We start from the raw sequence: 8,973 nt of genomic DNA, 5'->3' as shown, positions 1-8,973 counted from the left end.
TAAAATAAGAATTCATACTAAAATAGGAAACTTTCTATAAATGTTAAATATATCTCAAGAACCAAGAGATATATCCATCCAAGAGCCCTAATCTTTTTGGATTTCTATTTCTTTTAGAAAACTTATTAACATCAATCTCAATCCCACATACATGAGATTCTCTATGTGGGATTTTCTAATGTGGGGGATTTTGGATAACACCAAATCCAACAATTCAATGGGAAAGACAAACCCTTGTCCATTTTTTCAAATGATTTAAAAGTTCGGTTTTTTATCGTGTTAGTGGGGTGGTGTAAGTGAAAATGAAAGCTACAATATGGTCACTACAATGCTACCATGACCCAGCCCCTTTCCCAACTATTTAGAATTTGTTTCCCAATATGCTCATGTCCTATGCATGTCACACAAAGGATAATGGCTACCTCGTGCCACTCTCGACAATACAAGCAGAGGCCACGTCCTCCAGCTCTAGCTGGACTGTCATGGCTAGTGCATTTGGGACTAAAATGCCCCTACACGATGTGTTCATGAATCCAAACCTACGCAGGTGGGCAAATGCCATTATTATATCTTGATCTAATATTTTAGAATCAACTTAAATATTGGACTCTCTCTATTCATTCTTGGGATATTGTTTTTCTTGTTTTTGTTTTTGTTTGTTTTTTGTTTTTTCTTCAGACAAAAAATGGGATTTGTGTAGTTTTTTTTAGCCACTACTTAAAAAGGTCGCATTCCCAAATTTTGGGGTCTTAAAAATACTTTTAAATTGGGTTTTGCCTAAATGAGTAAATGCATAGTGTGCTCTGGTAGAGAGTAGAATATTTGGACTTAAGATATGGCAATTTTGGTTATGTAAATATTGCATATGCTGCCATGATAGCATAACATACAATTACTCTCTTGGGTGGAAAAGCTACTTGGGAGAGTTTTTTCAAATTAAAATTTTACCGTCCACCTAACAAGTACCAAATTATAATTAAAAAAAAAAAGATTTTGAGTTTTTTTTCCAAGTACATATAGAGTCGATTTGAAATCTTCTTCTCATCCAGTTTAGTCGCTAAGTGGAGGATGGTACATCTCCAAATTTTGACATCTAAATATACTCCTAAATTGAGTTTACCTGAAAGACTAAATGGATAGTATGCTCTGAATAATATTTGGACCACTACGGCGGTAAGTATACCTAACACTAAAGGGTTGAAAAGTCCAGCCTAAAAGTAGGAGAGGGGGGTCATTAGGCCCGAACTTTTGCATACGTGGGCAGTGTCATTTTGGCCCGAGAAAAAAAAAAAAAAGAGTATTTTATGTACGGGCAAAAAACAAATATAGTAGTACAGCCAATTTTAGGTGACAATTACGCTAAAGGTTGGTCAACCAATGTTTTATTTATTTACTTTAAAATCGTCCTTCAGTCCGATGATACCATACTCAAACTGCTTTTTATTTTTATTATATTTTTTAGTTTTTTCGTTCTAGTGTGAGAGCCAAGGGACAGTGCGTAGTCCGTAAGGCAATATGAGGTTGCCAGACCCCTGTATTTCTTAGCAAACAAATGAGCTAACGCAGTTTGAAAGTGCCAACCTCGGACCGTCTTTGAGAGCACCCGAGAAGGCGGTCCGAGAATGGGTAGGACTACCTTTGAATGCTTAACAAAGTTGGTCTCTTTTTTTTGGATAAGCCAATGAGGGAAAATGCCTCCTATTCAATTTTTCATTAATAATAAAAAAAAAAAATACGACTTATAAAGTTACAATCCTAGAATATGGCATTTATGCTACATCATGAAGTAGTGCAAGAGAAAGAAAATCCAATAGTCTAGATCGCCAGGCAGTGGCCTATTAAAAAGCTACGGCTTTCTTAGTGAGTACAATAGCCACAATATTTGCCTAACAAAATATAGGTCTTGGGACTAAACACGATCCGAAAGTTTATAACGGCAATTTGTAACAACAATATTGAGCTTTGCGTCAATCATGAATTATATTGACTAACAATGAGGAATCACATTTGATCCGTAAAGAAAAACAATTGAGCTGGATGGCCAAATCTACCTTGCTTACAAAGCATGAAACTCTGCAAAATTGTTTGAAGCTATTTTAGAGAGTTGGCAAATACAACAAAAGAACCATTATCACTTTTAAGAACTCCTCCACCACTTGCAAGCCCAAATTCTCAAATGAAGCCCCATCAACATTAAGTTTGAAGTAGTTAGGATGAAGAACAGACCACGTAACCGGAATGTCAATTTTGACTTTCTGCTGGCACCATGTGATTTGGAAGTTGTCTACTATTGCTTTCTCTGACAAGTGGAAGGTCCAGGCTTTAGCATCCACCGGTTCTCTGACATGAGAAGCGATTCTCTTAAGCAAATGTTCACGTTTGGATATCTTCCCTTAGAAAACTTGTCGATTCCGTTCATCACATAACAAAATTAGTCTATGTGATCTAAGGATATCAAACTTGGATCGCTTTATGAAGAGCACCACAGAAGGTAGTGTGATGATGCTAACATTAGACTGACTGGGCACTACCCCAAACATTAAGGCACATTCCTATTGAAAAAACTAAAAAAAATAAAAATAAAATGTGGTCAGATGATACCAAGGGCAATTTTGAAAAAAAAAAGTCTCACGTTGATCAACCTTCCAAAGTAATTTTAACTCAAAATTGACTCATTTCTTATTTTAGTATTTTTTGTGTCCATCCATAATTCACTCAAAATAAAATATAAAACCTCAAACACCAATTTTAACCTTTTTTTTCTTCTTCTTCCTATCTCTTTTTTTTTTCCCTAAGTGAGCACCAATTAACAGACGTGCTCGATTACCCATTATTTATATATAAGTTAAATTCACTCTCTTTCTCTCTCTACATCCATCATCCCTCACTGCATTTATTATTGCATGTTAAGAGAATCTACGTATTCTAAGAGTAGAGACAAACATAAACGTATGTATGTGTCGGGAACATAAAGAGAAACGAAAAGAAACATTTCAAAAAAAAAAAAAAAAAGACAAGAAAAGAGAAAAAAAGAAACGAAAGACAAGGGATGAATACATGAACAAAACGATAAGTCATTGCGTGCCGCTCTAAACCTAACAAGTTATTTTTAGCAAATAAAGTATGAGAAATAAAACATGAAACACATAATCATAAGAATACAAAGATTTACGTGATTCATCCGAAAATGGCTACATCCACAGACACGACAAATTGAAATCTACTATACCAATAAAAGTTACATAAAAGATTTTGGAACAAAGAGTTACCTCTCTAAACCTCGACAAAAATCAAGTCGAGCAAACCCTTTTAAACCCGCTCTCCCAAACGGCACTACTGCCGATCTCTCATATCTATTTCATAAATAGACCACTGTCTAGGAATAGAACTTTGAGAGCAAACCAGATTTTATCTCATTTAAAAGAAAACCACCCAAAATCTCTATGAGAACTGCTTTTGTACAAGAAACCAACCTCTTACTTTGCAAGAGTCTTTAAGCGGCATCTCACTCTGTAGGAGTCTTCAGGAGGCACAATCAATGTTTATGTTTCTCTTTATAATAATCTCTATTCTCTAAGAGGACCTTGCATCTTATGCATAAGAGGCTCTGCCTTCCTCTACCTTTAGAGGAAACCACCATTCCCATATGATGATCCAAATATGGCATACGAATTCTCTTTACTTTCATCCCATATCTATAAAGTTAGAAATCCACACTAAATAGAAAACTTTCTATTGCTATTATATATCTCAAAAGATCAAGAGATATATCAAAGCATCATAATATTTTTGGATTTTTATTTCCTTCTAGAAACTTATCAAATATCTCAATCCCACATATGTGACATTGTTAGCTTCTTTATGAATATGGATGTCACACCCCAAGAATTTACAATATTGATATTCCTGAGATGTGACAGTCAAAACATATATACATCTCTTGATAGGACAAAGTTACACTGACGAATTCTTACAAAGTAACAAAAAAAAGCTTAGACACAACTACAATATCTTCCAAAGTTGCCCTTGACGAGTACTCAAAATGAAGCCGCAGTTATCCTGAAAAATGTTTACCATAGTTTGATAAGTTTGGCTACTCAGTAAGTGATCATCATAATCCTAAAAATAATCATGGTTGAAAGATATCAATATTTTTCCAAAATGAGATCTATTAACCGAAATGCATCAACAGTTTCACTTTCAATAAATGCATAATTAAGTATAATCCGAGTAATTGAAATGCTTATAACACTTTTAACGGTAGTACATAATTCAAAGGATTTCACAAAATACCTTACTGGCATCCCAAGTAGGTCACCTACATACCCCATCAGCGTCCTGATGGGTCCACTTAATCCCTATCGGCGTCTCAGATAGAACCACTTAATCCCTGCAGGTCCACTTATACCTCACCGGCATACCGGATGAGTCCACTTAATCCCTACCGCCGTCCCAGATAGGTCCACTTATACCTCACCGGCGAACCGGATGAGTACACTTGCATACTTAAATTATTTCTAAATCTCTTTAAACATTCGAAAGCAGCAATATCATGTACTCAACATATCACTGAAATCATTAATATGAATTTCACTTAAACCATTAACAACAGTCACTCTCTATAACATTTCAAAAATAACCAATCAAATATTTTGGGCTCAAATTTAGAAAGGTAGTAGTTTGTAAAGGCATTCTAGCATAATTGCCAATTTAATATGTATAGAAAAACTCTTATAGAAATTCAAGAATACGAAATTATCACAATTTATGGGATATCAATCTACAAATAAACATTTCACAACAATACTATAATCAATTGCAAAAATGTCAATTTTTAAATAATAAGGCAGTCATTTGCACATGAATTTTACATTGTCTAAATATTCAAAACAGTAGAAAGAAATATCACAATTTTACTAAAAGCAAAAATATCACATTTATTTCTAACAATAGACAAGAAAAATAAATAAATTTATTTTTCTAATTTACAGCATTCAAAATTTCTAACATAGATAAAATATCACAATTTTACTAAAAAGATTATTTTTTAAGATAATGAGGTCACGTGCGCATAAAATTTATCGCGCCTAAAATTCATGATAATAAGCAGAAATAATTATTTCATTTTATTTTTAAAAAGAATGAATTATTTTTCGAGACAATGAGGTCACTTACACATAAAACTGATAAAATAAAGATCCTAGACGAAAATATCACTATTTATTAGAAATAGATTATTTTTCAGGAAGACGATGTCACTTACCCACAAATATTTGAGAGGGAACTTCGATAAAATTCGGCTAGAGAGAGAGATCTCAAAATTTTCTAGGGTAGAAGTGCTCACCTCCCCTATTTAAATTCTTATAACGTATTATTATATTATTTTATTACGCTCTACCTCATACCTGAGGTGTCGCGTTAAGCGTTTGCTTTTAACATATGAAAACCACGTCCGCTAAAGGAGGTGGCCAGCTATCAGCAGCAGGAGGCAAAAGCAAAAGTAAAGGCAAAGGCAAAAACTTTTGAAAATAGTGATGGTCCCCAAGGACCATCATACTCAAACAGACCATCACCTATTTAAAAGCATCTTTTTTTTTTTTTTTTTGAAATTTTAGGATTGTTACGATGGAAGTTTCAATTTTTGTTGAAGTGGCATTTTTAGCTTCTTTACGAATATGGGAAGTGTCAAATTTTCCAATTAAAAGTGCCTATCTCTCTCTATCTTTGGGTAATTAAGCGGGGAAGACACTCTTTTTTAAAAAAAGTAATTTAGTGGAAAAGACATGCCACAATTTATGTTTTTAAATAGTTTAGAATTCACAAGTGGTGACATGAATGTGGGGGTGCTAGCACCACAACCGCAGCCCCTTTCCCTACACACTCTCTCTCTTAAGAACTAAATGATCATAGAGTATATATTTTGTCCATGCTCATCTTAAATGAAATGTCAGCCGTACTAAGGTTTCCTATGATCTATCATATTGATAACAACGGTTGAATAGGCCTCAGTTGCAAAAGAATGCTCAGGTACATCTAAGGAATAATCTGGTAAGCAACATCTAGGATGTAGTCTCACTTCGACTAAAGAGAAGAAGTCTATCAAATAATTGGTTACTGCTCCTAAATGAAAAAAGCCAGTGTTCTAAAAATTGAACCGGCAGAGGCCGGTTCCAAGTCATCGGTAAATCGGCCGGTTCAACTGGCTTAAGTGGGCAAGTCCCAACCGGTCAAAAAAGTGTTAAAAAAATAAAAACAAATCTATAAAAATCTGAAAAGTATATATAAAATATGATTAAACAAAACACATCCAAAGGAAGTCAGAAATTAGTAAAAAAATAGATTTTAAAAAATTGATTTGTACCCAATAGTATTTTTACTTTTTTTAAAGAAAGATAAAAAAATATAAAAATAAATATTCATGGCCAAAAGACTTTCCAATCTTTGCCAAAATGATAAATAATAATAATAATAATAATTAAAAAACGCATTACAAGCAAATCTTTTATTTTTTGAGATTATATATATATATATATATTTTTTTTTTAAATACCGGTCGGATCACCAAAACTAATAAAATCGAAACTAGCCAGTTCCCGATTCCGATCTAACGGTCGGTTCCAAATTGAGCCGGCTGAGTTTCTAGAAAAAACCAAACTCAATTTTGATTGCAGGCCTAAGGGGAACACGGGTCACATATGTCTTGGAGGTCTAATTAGATATGACAATGACATAATCTTATAGCCTCAATCCTAGTGGGTATTTGCAATGCCAATTATCCAAAGCTCTGCACTGCTGCAAGGTTTGACATTGGTGGGAAATGTTGAGGGAGGTTCATTTCTATAAATCTCGAGGTCAAGATGATCAATTTGAGAGTTTTCCACCATAGGAACAACCTTCTCTAGTGGGTTTTTTAGGTGCACCTTACCCGTACAATATAAGGTTGACACCTTATATAAGCTTTTTCTTTTATTTTTTTGTTGATAAAAATGACTGATAATTGGAATTTTGGAAGCATTGACAAAATTTTGGGCCAAAAAAGAAAAGGTTTTGGCCGGTTTGTAGAGAGATTATGACATCCAAATTTATAAATCTATATGTAGATTACTACTTTAGGAATCATCTAATTCTGCAAGGCCTTTGTGTATGCAGTCTGGGTTATACAATATGCAACTTTGTAAGAACAAGAGAAAAAAATATCACAATTTTGAGTGCTTATTTATTAGTGTTTTCCATCTCGATAGTAATAAACATGCTTATATTTGGGAGAATAAGACTGCTAATTTGCTACCATGGTTTGCTTATTAAAGTCCCTTTACACTCACAATCCTTAACATATAAAATAGTTGTTATGAGAAAATGTTTTTGTGATACCTGTTGATCTCTGTAAACATGAATATGATGTGCGACTTTTGCAAGCTATTAGACTAACCTCAATTGAGATCTTCCATTTTTTTATTTTTTTATTGCAAATAATCCAATGAAAACTACTCTAGAAAGAGAACTTTGATGAAGACAATTGAATGGTTTCATTTATGACAGCACAATGTTAATATTCAAATTGTTTTGATCAAAGTTGACGTAACACGAATGGGAAACGACATGATTGCAGGAGACTTATTGGTCGTAATGCAACCTTTTTCTTTTGGTAGGTCCATACAGCAAACAATTGGGCCAACAAAAATCAATAGTTGAAACAAACTTTGAGCCACATAAAAATAAAGGTGGCGACGAGTCGGGTTGGCCGGACCCGGACCCAAATAGTTTGGGAGCAAGATTTTGACCCAGACTGGTTCTACCCTCAGTTTAGGTCGGGTCTCGGTCCATTGCCATCCCTACATAAAATCAATATTAGAACTAGATAATTCATACAGGCAAAAATATAAGAAGCATAATAGGGGAACTTTTAAACATAAACAAAACAATAATTTTCCATTTCTATTCATCAATTCTTCCCAAAATATCATGAGGAATAGTGCCATGGCAAGAACTAGCTAGGCTATATCATAATTGTGCCATTAATGAATCAGTCACCTCATTTCAAACTTTTTCTACTAAGAAACTCGAGATGTATTGACCTAGGCTCTAAACAATCTAATGAGAGCCTACCTTCAAATAGTATCGAGAAATGTGGTTTCAATACTGAAAAATCATTGTCATAGCCTTAATATATATTTTAATCTTATTTATAAAATTTAAAGCTTCAAAAATAGTGTAGATCAATAGATCTATGAAAAATTAAAAATCTTGAAAATTGATGGTCCAAAAATGCGTTACAAAATACACCTTTTCCAAAACTTGAATCGATTTTTTTCTCATGACCATGCATCTTGATGTTGAGATGATCAATTTGAGGATATTTGGGCATCAAAACAACCTCTTCTAGTGAATTTTTTGAGGTAGACTCTAATTTGATGGTTTAAAGCCTCGGCTCTATATAAACTTTTCCCCATAAATTATGCAGTAACAGATCACAATATGGAACATATTGTCATATGATTTCATATTCTCTCAAGGGATTCTATACAATAAAACCATTTACCATTGATACAAGGAGTTCACAAGTACTTACAACCACGCGAAGTGAAATATGATAGTTTCGGTGTCACAAAGTTCGAAAAAATTTATTTTAAAATTTGAGCTTGGTCAATGGAATAAATTCATCCATCTAATTTCACATCCAATGATCAAAATTAATTATGACCTCCTTGCACCAAAGTTAAATGATCTCATTCTATACTTTTCCTTCTCTTAATGTCTCTCAGAGTTAATTGTTAGACTGTGAGAATCCATATGCTCCATTACAATTAACTTTCATAAGGGGATTAAGTTTTGGGATTGTATAATATAGAACCAGTTTCCTTTGGTACAAGGTCTCAATCACTTTAAATTGTTAGATGTCAAATCCTAAGGCGTAGAATGTGCCGCGAAGATTGAGTAATTTCCTTTTAAACTTTGAGCTTGGTCAATATCACA

The sequence above is a fragment of the Amborella trichopoda genome, chromosome 12, assembly GCF_054954075.1.
Source record: "Amborella trichopoda isolate Santa Cruz 75 chromosome 12, AtrichopodaSantaCruz75HAP2 v2.0, whole genome shotgun sequence".
Classification (NCBI taxonomy): Eukaryota; Viridiplantae; Streptophyta; class Magnoliopsida; order Amborellales; family Amborellaceae; genus Amborella; species Amborella trichopoda.
This window is presented reverse-complemented; position numbering follows the sequence as displayed.